The following is a 21,682-nucleotide window of genomic DNA, read 5'->3' on the forward strand; positions in this document are numbered from 1 at the left end:
TAAAGACAGCTTACTGAGCCTTTGACCTTTTCATAGATACAAGATTTGAGAAGCAAATGTGAGGTATACAATGCATAAGTAGGTACATCTATCTGCATTACATGTATATACATATGCAAAATGCACACTGTAACAATCTTTGTAGAAACTCCTCTCCACTGTCCACTAATGCTCTCTAGAATCCTCCATACTAGCATGTATTTTTCTACCAATTACAGAGGGTAAGTAACTAATAGCATACCAACTAAGTGTATCCCCAAACTACTCTAATTTTCAGTCAGACCTTTACAACAGGTTAAGGATGAAAAGCTGTCAACTGCCACGGCTCACTAAAAGACATTTCCATCTTTTTCTTCTTCTGCTTGATACTGAAAATCATTTCCACTCTTGCAACACCTGACATGTACAGACTCCCTGGAATAGCTGAAGCTCAGACAATCAGTGTGTAAGAAGACTGTTTGTATTGAATTAGACAAAAACTTCCTTGAGTCATTCTCATAAACCAAACAGATGACATTAAAGGAAACAATGAATAATCTGCTTTGGCTTAAAAAACGTAATGAACAAGTGCCAAATAGATTTTCACTGATATTCCAAGCTGATTCGAAACGGCTGGCTATACTCTCAACTGCAGTGGTACACTGCTGTTCATTGGTCTAAATTTAAATTAGGGATCATCCTCTATACAAGCTGTGCTTCATGGAGAAAAAAATAATTATATATATATACATATATATATAAATATATATATATGTGCCAGCATGGACTGCTTTCATGGAAAGCAATTCAGGGAGGTTCATATACACAGGGGTGGTTTACAGAACTCCTGTGCTACTTCCAAAGCTTTCTACTATTAGGGACTTCTGACCATACCTGTAACATGCTCACCCTGCTTAGGCAAACTCAACAATCCTTCAGTAGTACCTTATCCAACAGTCCTTCCACTATACCCGTAAGGCTTTTTCCACCTGTGAGTGAAACAGGATTTACTTTACCCAGCTTTTCACAACAGACCAAAAGAGTTTGCCAAATTAAGTGCCTCTCTGCTCAGAGTTGGGGCTCTGGGATTCAGAGCACAGCCATAAGTTTTGAGTAGTCAAACTGAAAATTGGGTGGTGTAATGATCATATAACATTCTGCAACTTAGCTGATCTAATCCAGGGAGATCAGGGGGATTTTTCAACAGAGTTTTTATTTTACTTCAAAACAAAAACAAAAGCAAGAGTCAACAGACCTTCTGTGATAAAACAAGAATCTTCCCAAATGTCCTGATCCAGCTTGAAATTAACATCCCAGTGACGTCATAAAGACTCAAAAACCTCTTCACTTTTTAAGGTATCGATATCATCAGCAAAGCTGGGACTGAGTAGAAGTTGAAACACCTACAGAAACAAAAAATGAGAGCAAAATCACGGAATTATCCATCACTGAAGTCCTGACCTGGCTAGCCTGTCCCCTGTGCCAAAGTAAATGCCTCCTGATTTCAAGAGAGGAAAATCCATTTGTGCATAAAGGGTCCCTTCACAGACATGATTTTGAAGATGGACCTAGTGATTTAAGGAAAGTAGAAACATGACTTCTATGTATGTATATACATTCTCTATCCAGAGTGCCCCTTTAAGATCCTTTCTTTTATCTCAATACACCTTGATGTGGGACCAGAACAGGAAGCTTGAAATGCCAAGTGACTGCAAGAAAGACCATGTTTGTGGTACTCCTAACCACACCAAATATGAAAGAGTACAAAGAGCTCATTCTCTCAAGCCTCCCTAACCCATTTCCACCCCAAAGGGCTATAGAAAAGCCTCAGATAAACATCCAGATCTTTGATTGTTTATTCAAACTGAACACTTCACAGGTTTTTGGAGACTAGCCCATCTCTAGAAGGAATAAGAAGAACTTTCCATACCCGGAATTAGAAAGCTTTTGTCTCCTTCATGGCCATGATCACACAGTTTTTTTTTTTTTTCCTCTCTCTCATTTTCAGACTTCATTCACCAGACAGAAAAGCACACAAGCACACTGTTTGATTCAGGTGACTTTTCCTTTTAGAATTTACACAGATGAACATAAACAAAACCAAACAATTTATAAGTACAGCTCAAACAAATCACAGAAAGAGGCTAGCACTATAGGTCAAGTTCCATTCCTGCAACAATTTTACCCAAAACAGATGTATAACTAACCTTACAAAAACATGCGATCCCATATTTTGGCTGCCGGTTAAGAACCTCCTGTGCAGTCTATTCCTGTCAAGGGCGGAAGTAAGATACTCCAGACAAAATAAATAAATAAATAAATAAATAAAATAGGTGAGTCTCAGAAGCATACATGCAAAATTTATTAACTGACTATTATTCTCTAAGTACATATGGATAGTGAAGACTATTGATTAAGGACATCCAGCATTTCAAAGTAATTGCTCTTCCTCTAGGACATGTCCCCACTTACCCCTCATTCCCTATAGCCTTTTTCATATTAAATGGCAAATGATACAAAGACTCAAGCTCAGGAGTATTTTTCCATAAAGCACTAGACTTTGTAGTCTACTCTCAATGACTCCCAGATTCTGCTTGTGACTCTGAATCTAGCCAAAGACATTTAATTCTCCTCATTCCTGCAGTAGCTGCTCCATGAAAACCTGACATTTCAAAACCTATGAGCTGAGAAGACCTATAAAAGCTTCACTGAGGGAGAGAAAGAGAGAGAGAGAATGTTTATGCCTGTCTGCAAAGCGCCACAGGATAAATCTTGGCCCACCCGACCCTCATCACAAACCTACTGACAGACATTAAGGTCTTCATAAAAAACAAATCCACAACATGGACACAGCAGAGAGAAATTTCCCTGTGGACAGGGGATGATGAAAGCATCAAGAGGCCCAACAAACAGTTTTGTGCTGTGAGCAGTTTCAGCAAATGATCTAGGGCTGGGCCAGAGGAAAGATCTAGGTGATCTCTGAAAGTCCATTCATGTTCTTATACCTCCACAAATTCTTTCTCCATGGAAAAAGTAATCAACTGGAGCTAGAGGGAGTGCAAAGTGTCATATGGATGCCTGTTGGCAAAGGTACAATATTTGCCCTCTGAGAAATACACAAGGAGAAAATTGTGCATCACTACTAATTAACTAATATCTATATTTTTAGTAATTAGATAATCTGGAGATAAAAGCTAGTGTGGCTTTTACGCAAACAAAGTTGACAGGCAGCTGTCCCAGCTCAATATGTATTGAACTGGAGAATAAAGATCACTGAAGCTTGAAAGGCATAGCATAAGAGTAGCTATGAATCTAATTACTTGAGTAATTGGATAAAAATATACCCCACCCTAGATATAAGCAATGACATTCTTAAAGTAAACTAACATATAGGATGTCAATATATGATAATCAAAAACTCATAGCATAATGCTTGTATTCTCTAGGATCAGTTTATCCCCTTCTTCTAGTGGTGTTGTAAACAGCTTCCTTTGTATGGTTTCTGTATCTTCCTTTAACTACCTTCATGCAGCCCCCTCCTAAAAAGAAATCCAAATTGACTGGTGTTCATGATTCCCTGTGCTGAACTGGCACTCAGCACACCGTCCCATTCTCCCAGGGTGTGGATCTCATTGTAAATCCACATGCTTCCTGACACCCCAGCACACAGGGCTCTGGATCTCTCTATTTTCACTGCTGACAGTGATTTCAGAACAGAATTTCTGTTAAAGAGCTTTCATTAAATGTTATTGTTCGTTAAAAATGAAAAGAAATACTTGATTGCTTCTCCTGTTCTGATTCTGTTCAAGGCATGTTACACACAGAGCATCTCTACAGCCAAGCAGAATAACCATACAGCTAAGGCAAATGACCCTTCTCCAGTTCCTGGGCCATCATTTCAGACTTCTTCCCTTTCCCTCTTCTTGATTTTATTTTAATTTATTTATAAGGAGGAGAGTGAGGAAGTAAAGGGAGGGTTTAGCTGGGATTGGTCTGAATCTGCAAGGGTCAGAGGTTTCACATCTTCTCCTAATTGATTTATGCATGCTGAGTTTCATAGGGGAAAAAATGTTTCATGCTTTCTCCAAGTGGCACAAAAGCACAAGCCCAGTTCTCTCAAGTAACAAAGATTGTTTCTGAGCAGCTTTTCCCGAGGCACCAAATGATGTAAAGGATGATTGGCAGATTGTGTGGCTCTCAATAAATGAATAGCATACATAAGTGCTTTTTTTATTATTTTATTTTTTCTTTCCTCCAAGAGGGTTTCAGTCTTGTTACAGAGAATGCACTTGCAGAGCAGCACCTGCGGTTTGCTGGATCTTTCAAGAGCTGGGACCTGGCTGCCTGACAATCCCATGGATAAGGGCTCACTTAATAAATGCTTCTAAGTCAAAAAGCCATTTTTATTTGGCTCGTTTCAGGCACAGCAGGTCCAAGTACTCAATCCGCACACTAACACTGCCATCTACTGGCTCTCCGGCCACCTCCAGCTCCGCGGAAGCGCAAGAGCCTGCGCTCAAAGGACACACACAAAGGACATTTTTTTGGCCAAAGAAATTGTGGTCTCTTCTTCTCCTATTAATAGGGACTGATGTCTGTATGCTTAATCAAAGCCAAGCTGAATACATGTTCTTTGCAACCTCATATGCAATTCATAAAGAACTAGATCATGATGTTTGACCTCATGTAAAAAAGGGGGAAAACAAAGTTACCGCTGTTGTTTTAAAGGAGTAAAGTCTCATAATAATATCCAGAAAAGAGACAATTATCTCTGCACAGCTGGACAGCAGTTTTTGCCAGATGGTGTTAATCACGGAAACTATACCTAAAATTTGCTGACTGTATCTAGCTGTGATAGCATAGCACCCTGCCTTATATCTAGATCTAATAAGTTCTGACAGTTCACATTGGGTTTAGTAAATAGATGGTTGCTAAAGAATCATTCCCAGTTATTGTCAAACATGATTGTAGACTGCATTTACTTTTTAAAGACTATTATTGATCTGCTGTTGCACACTGGCCATCCATTTCATTTATTCCGTGTCCCTACCAGCAGTGTCACAAGTTCCCAGTATAATGGAATTAGATCATTTGGACAATTGCCAGTTCCACATGAGTTAACTGGTATGCTACCACATTGCCCTTCCCTCATCAGGGCTTACTGATTGCACTCAAAACCTGCTTGGTCCTGGCACTCTTCTAAAGTCAGATGCATTCTCAGACACCAGAAGTTCAGAGTTAAATGTACCTTAGCTACTGGTTTCAGAACAATAACACGTGAATCAAGACATTAAATATTTTTTTTTCATCACAATGTCTTTCATTGCACCATTGATGAAGTCATTTTCAAGACCTTTACACAGAATTGAAGAATCATAACTTACAGAGAGCGTTTGAACTATCACTGAAGAAATAACCATGACTTCTGAAAAGAATTTGTTAGAGATGTTAACAAACCTTGCTTTTGTGTGAGAAAAGTTTCCTTCACACAAGTGTTTACAGGCAATGAAATTGGGGCCTGCTACTGTGCTGGACTTATCATAAAACAGAAATGTATTCCACAGTAAATTAAATTAACTTTTTATGAAGAGGGAAGCTTTACTATTATACATTCCCTTTGGGGTGAATACTACATTTCTGGTAAAGAAAAAAAAATAAAAATAAAATAAAAAAAATAAATTATTCTGGCAGGTCCAGTAGAACTATAAGGCTCTCAGACTACGTAACTCACTAAATGTAGCCTACTGGATCAGAAAATAACAATACAACAATAACATGTCATTACAGTGACCAGTCATGAGGCCTAAGACTAGCTTTTCACACAATGACAACAGGGAACAGTCTGACAGTGATTCACAGGCTAAAACTTGTCTGTGATTAAAATGAACTAGGCACCAAAAAAAAAAAAAAAAAAAAAAAAAAAAAAAAAAAAGCAAACTAGCAAACTGAAGGAAAAACATTCTTCAGTCTTAGCTGTGATCTCTCTGGCTGGCTGTTCCTATGACAGAGAACAATGCTAGGAGTTCTTCAATTACCTTGTATTAAGTTAAAACCTCCATTGGTAAAAGTCTCACTGACACGACTCTATCTTCTTAGTCACAGGGACACCAAAATTACCCATGTATGAAGACAGATGGCCCTGTCCCTACCAACACCAGATTTCTTTACCTTGCCTCCTGAGCTCAGCATCTCCAGAGCTGGACTCCAAGCCAAGCCAGAGGAATTTCATCTCCAAACTAGTTTGGAAATCTGCATATTATTAGACCCACTACAGTGGCCCACCTAGTGTGGTTTTATCATGTTTCTGAGTACAGTCAGCAGAGCTGATCGATAAGATATAAAAAGATTAGTAGCTCTAAAATATTTTACTTGTTCTGCTAAGTGATGATGCATTTATTTAGAGTCATTCTCACTGCATCCTCGCAAGTTTTGGAACTCCCATATGGTCACATCAAAGTAGTATCCTTGGCCACAGCAGCTCCAATGCCAGGTCACGTGCAGACTAGAGGAGCATGGTCAGCAGCCACTTCACGTCCTCCAGAGCACAGAAAGCAGACCAGACAGAATTATCTCCTTGCTGTGATCATGTGAATTTATCTCCCTTTGAAGTCACTAGAAAATGTTAAAATGCAGGTCTGAAAGTTATCACTTACACCGTAAAAGTCCATTCCTAAATTCTCACTTCAAAAGTTACAGCCAGGAGTTCCACTGGTTAATTCCCTAGGATCTAATTAGTATTCCTTCTTAGCTTTTAACAATTCAAAGCCCTCTTCAATTTTAGGGGATATCATCTATGATTTTGAATCATCAGGAAAAGAAATAACAAGAGTAGAGAAGGTAAGTAATTTCTTATATTTATAATAGCAATGTTCTGAGAATTTCACCATCTTGAAACAGAGTGGGTGTGCAAATGGAACATAATAAATACAAAGGGCTTATGAAGAGCATTATATAAGAAAGCCCCTAATAAAAGGTATGCAATTACTTTGCTCTCAGTCATGCATTCTCTGAATGTCAAATCAATCTGAGTTACACAATATTACAACTTATTCTCTTTCTGGAGAGATCTAAAAAGAAACAATAAAACTACATGAGATTTTCCCGAACCTTTTTTATCATTTTTTTTTTTTATTTTCTACAAAACTCTACAGTATTTTAAAACAATAATTTCACTTCCATGTTATTTTTTTAGGGGAAGAAAATGTTATTAATATTTAAATTTAGCAAAGCTATACTGTCCCTTTCAAGACTGCAATGTTCTGTGGAATCAAATATTTAGCAAGTGATCTACATCCATTCTTAATCAAATCTAAAGTGAAAATGATCAATGAACATTAAAAAAAAAAAAAAATCAAAACAAAACAAAACAAAACAAAACAAAAAACAAACAAACAAAAAAAACAATATGGGTTATCTTTGAAACCTGAAGGATGAAAATAATTTTGTTCTCCCCCTCTCCTCCCCAAAAAAAGTTTATCAACTAAATGTACCAGTTACCGTTTTTTTTCTGACAGCTTTAGTAAAGGAAGAAATACACACAAGAAAAAGTAAGTACTGTTTTGACAATATTTTAACTGGACAACCCAATACCCTGAGCATCTAAAATAACTCCATATTGTTCATCAAGCTCCACTGCAGGGGAACAGAGGACACATGGAGACTTCTCTCTTCTTCAGTTTGCCTTCTGTGACTGCCAGAACTGCAGAGATAAAGGAAAGAAGAACACAGGGGCCTTGAGCATTAAGACTGTCTTCTGAAAAAAGGCTTGTCATTACTGAAAGAATGACAGCCATAATATGCAGCATTACTTGTGGCAGAACTGAATTTGGCTCAGGTGCTTGCTTTGGCCACTATTAGATCAAATTGGACCCTGCTTCAGAAATCCTTTTCTCTTTGTTGATTATCCTACAGAAAGGGTTTTGCAAGGATTTGCAGCAATTATTTTAACCTCATTACTATGAATGGTTCTGATTGTTTAACTGATTCATAACAAAACTGAAAGTAGAAAATAATCCAATCTACAACTCACACTAAAGATAATAAATCAGAAAATGGGCAGACAGTTTATACTGACACACTAAATAGGACATTTCTTTGGTAAGGTATGTTACTGCAAACTTTCTTATAAATGTACTCCTTCTGACAACCTGCTAACAGAAACATCTTAATGAAAATTTTCTCCAATGCTAAAATTAAGTAGAATCTTTTTATCTGCACTGATGCATTTAGCAGTAGATCACAAAATCAAGACCTCAGCTTGCAGAAATACAGTTAATGGTGGGGTAGAGGGGAGGGGAGGAGGAAGGAAGGTGAGTTTCATGTTCTTTAAAGAACAATATTTCTGTGGAGATAATTAGACATCCAAATCACAGATATTCAGACACTAACAACATCCACAGATTTAAGGAAGTGGGGCACCCTTCTGAAATCAACAAGTATTTGATTTATGCACAAAATACACAGCCAGGCCTCTCAGTAGTTGTAAGCAATCTGATTTACACAGTAACACTAGTGAAAGATCTGAAATCAATACAGTTATCTGTGCTTTGGAATCTTACAATGCTGTCTGGAAAGTCACAAGACCGGGTACTAGTGGAGTTGTGTTTGTTTGTTTGTTTCAAAGACTTAGAGATTCAATCCTGGAGTCATGAACATATCAGAAATATTTTAAAAGAAGTAAAAATCTTGATAATCCCCTTGGCTGCAGAGAATACGCCAAAACTGTAAACTCTGAAGACTGCCCCAAAACCTTAAGGGAAATGAAAGTAATTGACTTTAAGCACGATTTTACAATTGTTACTGTTACTTAAAGACTGTGGCTGCTGGTGCAATTGGACTACCTCACACCAATAGGGTTACCACACACCTAAGCAAGAAGGCACCCTCTCCCTCCCTAATGAAATATGACGGATGTCCTGGGGCTGTGCCTGAACTGTAGATCCCCTCTGTCTGTCCCCCACAGCTCTGGTTCCCAGGCAGGCATCCTCTCTGTGCTCCCACTGTAACTTAGGTGTGAGACATTCTTGCGTAGAGTTGCTTTAGAAGATAGTTCAAGTGGTGGCTGAAGCCAGGTCATTACAAGCTGTGGTAAATTCACTGGTCTGGATAATCAATATATCAAGATTCAAGCCACACCACCAATCATCTCTGCAGCAAAGTTTAGAGATTCTTTTTCTGCAAATATCTGAGTAAAATGGAGCCTGTATTCCTACAAATTAGTACTCACATTTGGATTCTGTAATGTCTACTGCAACCCAAAGGGCACCTTAGTGCATTCATGATGTCTCTCACTTATTCCTTAGTTTAACAAGGAGTGAGCTCACGTTGCAGCCACTTTGTCAGCATGGCTACTAGTAACAATGGTTCCCTCTCCCTTGCTTTTCTGAAGCTTGTGGACATTTCATTCCTTTAAAACGGCTAGTACTCTGACAGATTTGACTAAAGTTGTCCAAGACTTTGGACTTCATTGTTATTGCCAGATAAACAGATAAACATGTTCACATATAGACACCAAGACTCTCTTCTCTAGGAAATCAAGCCAAAAGTCCTGAACTTGTTTTTGTCAAGTGGGTTCTTGGTTTGTACACAAAACACTGACAGAATTAAATCTGCATTGACAGAACAACTTGAATTGTGTATCTAAGCATCACAGTGTTTCTGAGCTTGGAGCTTTTAAGATGCTGACAAGAATGTACTGTATCTTTTTCCAATCCATTTCAATTACACTTTTATAATGGCAGAATAATGGGAAGATTAGTCCATTTTATCATGATTAAAACTTGATTAACATATTAAATAACCATTGTACAGTAATTAAATGCAATATCCAATACATTCTTGTACTTCTTTTCTGTAGACTTCCAATGAAATAGCTACTATCATGAGTATGGTTACTTCTTTTACAGCGCTTTTAGCATCTAGTGCAAAGAGTCACTGTGGACTGAATACCTAAAGGAATCATTTTGAGAGGCTATTTGGGAAGATTTTTTATTTTGAAAGAAATTTGCAGATAACTTAGAATATAAGCAGAAAAATATATTTGTTTTAGGAGAGAAATTCCAAACATGCCCTATGCATCTGAACACTACGAGGATGCAAAATTTATATCTAAATAGTTTAGTGGGAACAGGGTGAAGCTGAATTTTAGATGACCTTCCAGTTCAATTATGTAAAGTGGCATTACAGTATTTTACAAGATGCATACATGAAAACCTATTAATAGTGATTTGTCACTATTTCATAAACTACAGACAACTCTAGGCAAGGCTTTTAAACAGTGGTTAAAAATCCCTTAGTGTCTACATCTTGCAGAGACTTTTTGTTCCATTGGAAACACTTTAAACATCTCACTTCCTCTGTTATGAGCACTCATAGGAACTCAGACATCTGTAGCCCCATTTTCCTGCATTCCAAACATCCTCTTGAAATACAATAGGAGCAGCAGTCACTTCAAGCCAACCCATTTATGCCAGGTTTTCAGCCAACTCTTAAATACAGCTGGGTTGTTTTCTGTATGTAGAAAAACATATGGACAGAATTGAAATGATTAAAAAATGGATTCTCAAAATCTGCCCATCCATTTCATGTGATGTTTCAAACTAGCAATGGGTGACAAAAAGTGCTTAAACCTGAAATGACTAATAACTGTTATGCTGCATCCAAAGATGCAGAGAAGATACAGTACAATTGTACTTCAGGAAGAGGGTTGAACGCCTAATAAGGATTTGATTCTTTCTTCACCCCAGGAGCATGGCTTTTCCTACTTTTCTTGGTGCAAATCCTACAACCTAACAAACACTTTTCAGGAAGGACATCAGCTTGGTGTTATATAACACCTCTCCAGATAGTCTCACCCACACAAGAGAGACTCAATGAAGGGTGGATGCAATCAGTATCTCAAGGAGCAGTGAGGGCCAACTGTCCGCAAGGGAAAAAGGACCAGGAACCAAGGGCAATAACATAGGCACCAGGGCAGGGCCTCACCACTCGGGGCATGTTCTACTGTCCCCAAGCAATGCAAGCAGTGCAGGCCCAGGGTTGGTGTCCATGTTCAACCAAGAGGTCATCAGGCAAGTCTGAAGTGATGATGCATTATCTGAGGTTAAGCCAGGATGTCAATCCACAGGTCTGGATCAGGCCCAATGATGGTACTGAGGGCCAGACACAGCCCAGTGGTCACTGGGAGGTCCATGCTTGCAAGGCCAGTCCAAGGTAAAGCCATGAAGTCAGTCCGTGGGTCATAGTCCTGGTCCCTTGGGCCCTTGGCCATGCATGGACATAACTGCAGCTGATATGGGGACAGGCACACCTATGACAGCTTGGGCAGAAAGAGGAGGACAGGGAGTGAGTTAAATAGACTTTCAGGGCCGTAGGGCAGGGGTTATGGACCAAGACCACAGATGAAGGCCACCACAACCTGTCAGTGTGCTGTGGGCCTTGACACAGTATAGACGAGCCTTAGATTTTTAATTTTTTATTTTTTGTTAAAGGACAGAATTGTAAAAGGACAGAATGCCGTATTTTTGAAGAAACACTTCAGAATGAAGAGTGAATGAAGATATAAATGAATGAAGAGTGCTCCCAGGCTTAAAGAAAATGCACAAAGAGTATCACAATGAGTACTCAATCATTTGCCCTCTCCACAATGAAGTATTTCACATATTGGCAGAACAGCATCTCAGCTTTTCCCCATGCACCAGAAATCAATTACTGGACATGTCTCAGTCATCTTCACCAGCTGCCCAGTGTCCTGTGGGCAAGAGACATGGACACAGAGGTGTTACACAGCAGTCAGGTAATCCATACATTATAGCAGAGACTTGCCCTCAGGAACACACCTGCACCCCAATATTCCCAACTAGTCCAAGCGGAGGGTCCCTGTCTTGTAACACCAGCATGCATCCCTGTGCTTCTGGGGTGATCAGATAACTGAATCCCTTTCCTCCCATCATGTGATCTATGAACAACCATTGCCCACTTTGGGACTCTCTAGGATGCTGAGAGGTTTGCCTGTTTGGGATGCAATTGTACTGAATATTTTCAAACAGCTCAAAAAAAATGTAAACGTCAGCAACAAGTATCTTTGTCAGCTTTCCAAAGAATGAACAATATGCTTATTCATGGACAAAAGGGATTGTTTCTGAACATGATCTCTGCCTTCGGGCTTTGGGACAATGTCTTTTTAGTGGTCTCCATGCAAACTTTGTATGAAATCATGTTACTAATTGGCAGCATTTTTTAATTAGAGCACCAAATGGCAACCTTAATGCACAGAATATACAGTCATTGGCTTTTCCTTGAATTTCTTTTATTGTAGAGAGTAAAAAAAAAAATAAGAAGGAGAAAAAATGCAAGAAGGGGAACTGGTTACTACAAAAGCATTATAACTACGTCAATACCTAGGTATAAACATACAGTAATTAATCAATTAATGTAGCTCATGTACATGAAGGAAAAGATATATATATGATGAAGTCATAACAATCCTTTTTTATCATTTTGTGAATGATCTAATGTTGTAACTCACTCAAGTTACTCCAGATTTAGAGCAGTATATAAGCACAGAGTAGAACCAGGACCTAAATAAAAGAAATTGTCCACATTATTGAAAAAAAGGCAATTGGTTCTGGTGAACTTAAGACTTCGATATTCATTGGAAAGAAAAATAATAGTAATTTATTCCATAATGACAGAAAAAAAAGTCTTAAATGTGTTCTCATCTCAAAGTGTTGCGTTGATATTTCTTTAAATGATTTTAGAAGTTGTAATAGAACAAGCTTGATAAAATAAAGCTGTATACGATGAAATCAAATGAAAATCTTAACATCTCTGAATGCAATCTAAAGAATGAAATCTTCATGTTTCAAATATACCTGCTTAAACTGGAAGAACAAACGTTGACTAAAATGTTGATAGGTATTTAGTACCTAACTTGTAAACTCATACCCTTCAAACACACACAAAAACAACCCTGTGTTCCAAACTGACACAAAGTTTTGTGACCTAAAGCAAATGCACAGCAATGAGGTTAAACCACTAACCTGAAATGAAATGCAGGAAAAAAGCCACCTGTGTAGTGACCCTAATCACACTGCTTTTTGTATTGGAACTGGATTTGCTCTCCCCACCACAGAAAAAGAACTGAAAATAAAAAGGTTTTAAAAAAAGCAGATGTTAACTATACAAAGAGTAAAACTTGTTGAACTTACTGTGAAGGAAAAAAAAAGGGGGGGGAGGAGGGTGCTTAATAATCTTCATATATAAAAAAAAAAAAAAAGCTTTATAAAAGATGCTTTATAATCTTCAATAAATGGCAGAGGATTCATATTTAAAGTTAAGCTGACTTTGCTGCTGAGCCACAGGCTTGAGATTCAGGAGATTGGACTTTCACTGCTGTTTGTATCATAGACAGGAAATGTCATTTATATAAGCCACCGAAACCTTGGATCAATTAGATAGTAATATGCATATTCACAAGATATAAATTAGGTACTTATGATAGGCAAGTGCTTAAAGCACCTTGCTCAGACAGTGCAAATAAAGGCATCTTGTGCATGCCTTCTTTTTAGGTTACCCATGTTTTGGAGCAAGGGCACTTTTCCACCATTTTCTTTATACTTCATTTAGCGTGAAAAAAAAAATATCTAGATTATTTAAAGGTCCTCAGGCCCTATCAAACAGTAAAATAAAAATAACTACTTAGCAGGCGCTGCATATGCGCTATACCAGAACCACTTCTGACTGTTAGCAACAACCTTTGGTAAAAGACAACATGTCAGTGTACTCTCAGGGAATTTGGACAGTTTTCTAATTAATTTCTGAACATTTGTAGCACAAACCAAACATCAGAAAATTAGGTTCAGAGTATTTGGAACTCTTCCAACCTCATTTTCTTCTCTGGCTCCTTCTCTCTCTCTTTTTTTTTTTTTTTTTTTTTTTTAACTAAAAGAGGCAGATACATTAAAATCTCAAAACAAAAATATTTCTTTAAAGTATACTTGCAGCAATTGCTATTTTTATAAACCTTATTCTTGTTTCTTCAGCTTTTGTCTTTAGCTGATCTAAGTTCAACAAGTGATTAATAAATGCAAGAAACGTACTCTAGACTTCCTTAGTTGAATTACAAGGCATTCTTAAGAGAACTGCAAGAGCTCTAACAAGATAGAGAGAAAGGAACACTTAAAGAAATTATCCATATACTTGTTTACTTTGGTATTTAATATTTATATTATTTATATTGTTATTATTATTATTTATAATAATTAGTATTAATAATAGTATTAATATTATTTAATTTAGTATTTACAGCGTTAAACTTAGAATTCTGAGCATTTCACCACATAAAAGAAAACACATTTTACATTGAAAGCAAAACTAATAAATAATCCACGACTACTTCACATATTTACTCACACCAAATTGCAATCTAATTTAGTCAGTCAAGTCTAATCCAGGATTTGGGTCAAAGGTCTGGCTAAGAGTCTTATTTGAAGTCCATATTGTGAAGCTCACAGCATGGAGGCAAGACATCTCCTTGCCCAGTGCTACAGGGAGTAAGGTCAATATTGTCCTGGTGTGGGTCCCAGACATAGTTTTCTCAAATGACATGTACTATTTGCACATTCTAGAGCTAAAGGGGCAGTGCCAAGCCCCTTCTGAAAAATGACCTCATAAAATCTTCTGGTAGTAATTAAGAATATTCTGAAATAATTATGAAAAACACCACCAAAGCAAGCATTTCTCGTGTCAAGGCAGAGGTGGTCTGTCCTGATGACCATAACAAGGGTTGTAGTACAACGCAGGCAGACATTTTCAAGTCAAACAACCAGGTCCAGTTCCACCTACCACAAAACCACTAACTTGAATTCCATTCCCATGCTTAATATTATCTTTACTATGGTCTAATGCTGCCTAATACACCTCCTACACAGCAAGCAACCTCTTTAACTAGCTCAATTACCAGTCTCAGCATATAGCTGAGTCTGCAAAAGTCATTACGGTAATATAATTTCTAGTACTTGCATTTTCACTATAGCAAAATCTCACAGGGATCAGACCCACTTATGGTCTTAACTAAAACTAGCCATCTGACTTAATTAACATTTAGAATTCATCAAACCTTGCAGGGATCATACTGGGCTCTGGGGCAGCTTGGCAGTGTTCACAACAGGCTCCTGCTGGGTCTATGTATCCGGTAGAAGCATTATTCCAGTAGATGACACACTTGGTGGGAAAGGAGGGGAAGAATGAAACTGAAAAATCAGTTCCATAATACCTCCGCATCATGAGACACACACACGGTACGGAAAGTACACAGAGGACAAGAGGCAGAAATCCTAGGAGTGGTAGGAATCTACAAAAATGTAGAAGTCCTTGTAAATCTGCTCCATAAATTCGAATCCAACAATGGTTTTGTCTTTCTTATATACCTTTCTGTGTAATACAACTAAGTTATGAATCATTCTATATCTGCACACATACATGCACACACATTAGTGTTAATAACAACATAAAATTTTGCTTATCTGTAGATATCATACAACACAGAAGTTTCCCATAAGTAGGAGTGGTGACAATAGGAAAACAGAGAGACTTAGATTTGGGCTGCCCTAGATTTTTCAGGACTTAGGTTCCATGCTGGGGAAAAAGAGGTCAGATGAATGGTTTATGCTCATGATCTTTGCTGCTTCAGGAAACCTTCATTTTTTTTCATGACCTTTTCATAGCATATTCTCTTCACACAAGCATCCTTTGCATTTCTTCCTTCTTTGTCCCTGAGTAACACCCAAGAATAACCACAAGAGTTAGTGAACCTTTGAAGAACTTAAATTGATTGATTAGACCTTATGACTTGAAATGTTTTCTTTTCCTGCGTTATGCAAAAAATGCAGTTGAATTCATAAATCCTCTTCATTAAGGCAAAAGTAAAGACAGCTAAGATATTTTAAAACTGTGATGCTGAAAAAATGAAAATGTCAGCTGTATAAATATACTTTTCCAACATGCAATGTGAAATTTAAAAGCAAACTTCATTTAGGATGAATGTCCCCCATTATTTTAATCCTTACTTTCCTGAAGCTTCAAGAATTATCTTGAAGTTCAAGGTTCTCTGTTATTCAGGGAGTTCATTTACTTTTTCTTTTGTTTTATAAAGAGAAGGAACAAATACTATGTTTTGTCATATTTGAAGACTCTAGTATTGTCAAGACACAAAGCCTGTACATTCTTTTCACTGTATACCAGTTGCTGCAGGCACTGAGAAGGGGAGATGCAAGTGCATATAGAAAGGCAAAAGTACTGAATACTGGCAGAGGTCTTTCCTCGGAGAATATTCATTTCTTATGGGACAAGCAATATATTTGGTGGCAGTGCAAAATTGACAACTCTATCTATCAATCCAACCAAGTTTATCGTGAAGCTTAAGCATTTCTTAACTGTCAAACTAAAACATGAACCTAGGAATAATAAACTACATTCTGAAATATCTGCCAGAAAGCACATAGGGAAAAAAAAAAAAAAGATACAAAAGATGACTTCCAAACCATAAATAATATTTTTGCAGTCATGCTTGCATCCTTATTCCTGAAACCAATTTAGAAAACAATTGGACAGGGCACCCTGGGAATAAAGAATCATTTGCCATTAGACTTTAATGTGTGATTACTTAGTAATGTAATTGAAAGCATGACTGTAGCACATTGCCAGCTTTCTATTGCCAGGAGATTACATCATAAATGATGCTGAGTATTTCAAATCATTTTTTTATTCCATATTTGTTGTGACAAGAAGTTTTACTTAATATTTGAATTCGTTTTTCTTTCTTGAATACTGCAGGATCAAGGATTTGCAGGAAAGGAGGGACAGGAGAGAGAGCTCTCAATATGTCACACTATCCTCATGTTGTTCATAAAATAACTAATTGCCATGATTACAGCAGGAGATTTGTGGTGGAGGCCGGTGATGACTAAATGTATGCATACATAACTGGCACAATGATACACATAAGGCTCTGTATGTGGCTCTGGGTATTTGGTGTCTCTGATACTGTGAATCAGAGCAAAATCTGAGAGCTAACTGCGCAGCCTGTGTCTGTTGGAGTGACTCTTTTGAGAGGGGCTGAGCTATACGGATTTTAGTCTCCTGAAGGCCTGACACAACCACAGGTACTCCATATCAAGCCTCATAGTGTCTACAGGCTAGTCCCTCAACCAGGGTAGCCAGACAAGGCTGGGTGGACTTTTGGAGGAGCCATGCCTGTTCACAACTGCTGAAAATATGGATCACTGCACAAAGAAAGCTTCACTGACAGCAGAGTTACAGAAAGTGAGGGCTCCCTCTTGCATGAATTGTATTAACACGTAAGAATGTCTCCCTCATTTTTGTTGAGTATCCTGTGACTTCCACAGCTGGCACACAGAAAATTCAGAAGGCTTTACTAACAATGGGAGCTTGCCCTTCCATTATCACCTGGTGTGGTTAAGACAGACTGTCTATGAAATCTCTTTCTTCTCCCAGTCCATCTGGGGTTTGCAGAAATAACTGTCAAGAGAAAGATTCAGGTTTTTGTCCAACTGGAATTTTTGCTTGCGTAGACTGGGACAGAAATCATGCCCTGCTGATCCTTTACTCTATCCACTGGAGCTGCACTCCCAAGAAACCTGCTCAGCCCAGCAGTCCCCTTATGTGCACACCATACACAATCAGGCAGCTTCAGAAGGACTATCTTGCCACAGGGTTACCATTAAACACTATCATGCATATTTGATTGATACTTTCAGATCCCCTAGAATTTGCACTGCAAATTTTGAGGATGGGAGCTCCTGGGATTCTAACCATTCTAACCAGAGAGTTCAGAGGAAACTGTGAGGAGCTGAAATTCACAGCATTTTCCTCTCCCTTTCTTCCCGTTCTTGAACGTTTTTCATGAACAAGCAAGGAATGGAGTGTGAGTAAGGATTCTGGCATTTGGCTCACAGACTTTGTTTTGTCTTTATCCTTTCTTTTCTTTTCTTCTCTTTTCTTTTCTTCTCTTTTCTTTTCTCTTTTCTTTTCTTTTCTTTTCTTTTCTTTTCTTTTCTTTTCTTTTCTTTTCTTTTCTTTTCTTTTCTTTTCTTTTCTTTTCTTTTCTTTTCTTTTCTTTTCTTTTCTTTTTTCTTTACTCAATGTCAAATGACTACAGAGGCAATACAAAACTCCAAGAACAGCGGATGTTTCAAAGTGGGATTTATTGTTCACAGGCAACTGTCTTTCTCTTCTGTAACATCACTAGTACTGAAGCCAGGAAGGCAGGAAGGAAAAAATAAAACAGTAACTGCAAGGTGGCAAGAACTCTTCTCTTCAGAGGCTGATTCTGGGCTAACTCTCCCTCCGGTAGAAAACATGACTGCATCATGAGAGGCCCTCTTCATTGAAAGCATGCAATTCATTTTTCAGCAGAAACTTTTTATTACAAGACTTCTTATAAAACTTATTTGCTTCCCAGCTGCTTATACATAGTTTCTTAAACTGTTTTCACAGTATTGAATGATCAGAACAAACCAGATTACTTCCTTCTAATTTGTCTTGGTGACCTACTGTATACGTTAATAAAGGGATATTTTCTGCCTGTAGCTCTGTTTTCACTGTAGAAAGCTATGCCAGTTGCATTAAAATATTTTTAACCTATTGGGTTCGTGATAGTGGAAGTACAAGAGCCTTCTGGGCTTTGTAATATAATAGCACCCCTTTATCACGTTGAATGGTTTATTGAAACCAGCTTGTACAGATGATTTAGTTTACCATAGTGAGGCCACTACTGCAGGGCTCCAATCTCTGCTTGGGGACTCTTCTGTAATTTTCAATGTTCTCAATTTGGTCTGCAAGTGGGTTTGGTTTTCCGATTATTTTGTTGGGTTCTGTTTGTGTGTGTGTTTGTTTGTTTGTTTGTTTGGGGGGCGGGGGAGAAGGGAGGAGGAGGGGAAGGTTTTTTTTTATTTCCTTTTAATGACGTTATTTTTCATACAACTTCACTTATTATTTGCATTCTTTTCCCTCTTGATATATTCTTAAGATGAATGCTGGTCCAGACAACACATACCTTGTGAGCAGGTGAGGTCCACTTATTTTCACCTGAAGATAGGAATCTGTCTTGTCCAAGTCAGAAACATTTTCTAACTCTATGGCATGTAGAAATACTAGTATGAGAAATATTACTAGTACAAGTAGCCTCATACTTCTGTAGAAAAGAACAGCTACATCAGAGGTCTGAGACTGCACACAGACTGTGTCAGCTAACAAATAAGCTGACTACAAAGTAGCACTTAGTACAAGTTAGGCACAGATAGCACAAGTCTTAGCATAAGTCTCTGAAATCTAACCAATTTTTTGCTGTGATGAAAGTAGATTAAATAAGATTATCCAATTGTCACAAAAAAAAAAAAAAAAAAAAAAAGCAGTTTTTTTTGTGCTGAAAAAACTAGATAGCCAAACTATGCAAACAGCCTGTTTATTGTCAGTCAAGAAGAGCAAACATCTCCAGAAGTGTCTGGAACAAGCAAATTGTGACTGTCACCAGTGGGGACAGTAACTCAGAAAATGAGAGCACAGTTTACGCAGACTAATCAGCAGTGAGGCATCCTCTACCCAATCTTATACCTAAGATCTAAGAGTACTCCTGCATCCTACAGTTTCCCAGTACCCCGCAGAATGCCTCTGGGGAGGGAACACTACAGCCTTGCACCAGGACCATCTCCCCAGCCTCTGGGGAGGGAGGAGAACCCAAGGGTCCCCACAGCTCTGCATGAGGACTATACACAGCACTGCCGGAAACACTACACTCACTCATCTGACCTTGTCCGCAGGCCATGGCCTCTCTCTCTCATAACAAGCAAGTTGTGTAAGGAACAACTACCCTGACTCACACAGCTTCTCTCCTGGTCTCTCCTGGACTGTGGTTTCTCTCCCAGAATAACAGGGACATTTTGTAAATCACAAAATTGCATGCACCTGTGATCAAAATGCCTTGGTATCCAAATCCACTTAACCTCCACGCTTTTTGTCTTAAACCATAACACTTTAGAAGAAGAACACACTCCTTCCAAGGCATTTCGCAGAATCTCTTCACATGATAATCTGCTGCTGATACCATATGATTTTGTGTCTGAGCATATTAACTCTTATGTAAATGGAAAAAAAATCAGCTTAGTTAGGAGTATTCAAAAATATATTTCAACTTTTTTCGGTTTTGTGATGATTATTCTTAAACATTAATGCATTTTAATTGCATTACAAATTAAATTTACCCTGAATGTATAAAGAACACCCCATCAGTCTCAGTGTCTACCATTTTTCTTAAGTGAAAGACTTTCACAAACTTTAGCATACAGTTTAGGAGCTGGACTCTGTGATCCTTGTGGGTCCTTTTCAACACATGATATTCTATGATTCTATAAGATTTGCACTAGTACCAACAAGATATTGACTCTACATTTCTTTTCATCCCTAACACAATGCAACTGCCTCTTTTACCTTGAGCTGTCCAGCAGATGAGATTTGGCTCATAATTTTATTTACCTTTAAAGCACATGTTTAGACCAGTAGTCCATCTCTTCAATCATTTCGATGAAGGACAGGTACAAGATAGGAAATTTTCCTTCCTATATCTAAAGAAATCCTTTGAAAAGATATATATTTTTTTTTAATGTCAATTTTGAGTCTCCTATTTTTCAACTCCATAAAGAGCATTAAGAAAATTTGACAGTAAAAAGTCTCAGGTCAAATCAAAAGGACTTGCTAAGCATCTGTAGCAGTGGTTTCCAAAAGAATGAAGAAGCAGGGAGGTAAAGAAAAGAAGCAGAAACAAATTGACTGTGACTTTCCAGAAGCACATAATGAAAGGACTAAAAGTAATAGTCACAAAGCATAGTAAGGAGGGAAAATCCAATTGGACATGAGAAAAAACAATAAGCAAGTTTAACACTGGAACAGTTGCCCAAAGGCTGAGGAACTTCCATTCTTGGGGATTTTCACATGCTTAAATATAAGCATGTGAAAATGCTAAATATCCTAATCCTACTTTGAAAAGGGCAACCTTGAGCAGGAAGCAAGACTAGATGACTTTCAGAGGTTCCCTTCAATCTACATTTTTCTAGGATTTTTTATTTCATATCTACACATTCTTAAAGGTACAAATGTACAGGCTCTTCTGTCACCTAGAAAACTGAAGAAAATCAGTCAAGTCTAAACCTTCAAGAAAGTCAATTATTTCTATCAGGTGTACAGCAACTAAGTTTTGATGCAGTTCTATGAAAAGTCTGATCTAGACTTGGGCAGGACACTGCTCTGTAAATATCTTAGAAAATACAATAAAAACACCTACTGAGATGGACATTCAGTAAATTTAGAAGATGGATAAAGTATCCATGTGATATGCATATTAAACCATTTCAACAACTGTCCCTTCTTATGAAAATATTGCCTTCACAGTATTGTCAAGGTCAATGAAGCTCTCAGTGTCTGCTCTACAAGTACCAGTTGTGAACATTAGATACCCAGAGCAGAGCTAATCTAGTTTGAACTCAGGCCATTTTCTTCCACTACTTGACTTCTCTGGATCAGAGGATGTGAATTGGCCTGGACTCCATCAAATCTGGGTAGTTTGTCTAATATGGACAAATTTCTTCTGGTGACATGCTGGTAATTGAGACCACCAAATACATTATTCTAT

The 21,682-nt window shown here is 37.9% G+C and overlaps 1 long non-coding RNA gene across 2 annotated transcripts in view; it reads right to left on the reverse strand.

Annotated features, from left to right (window-relative positions):
* The window catches only part of LOC311431113, a 127,114-nt gene that overhangs the window by 18,237 nt on the left and 87,195 nt on the right, over window positions 1–21,682 (reverse strand). The window contains exon 6 of one of the 2 annotated variants that reach the window (XR_014689254.1): window positions 7,570–7,678. The exons of the other annotated variant lie outside the window; for it this stretch is intronic. This is a non-coding gene — a long non-coding RNA (uncharacterized lncRNA). Of the gene's footprint in view, window positions 1–7,569; window positions 7,679–21,682 lie in introns of those variants that run through there. 2 annotated transcript variants of the gene reach the window in all.

This window comes from Aythya ferina (assembly GCF_964211825.1).
Source record: "Aythya ferina genome assembly, chromosome: 2".
Lineage (NCBI taxonomy): Eukaryota > Metazoa > Chordata > Aves > Anseriformes > Anatidae > Aythya > Aythya ferina.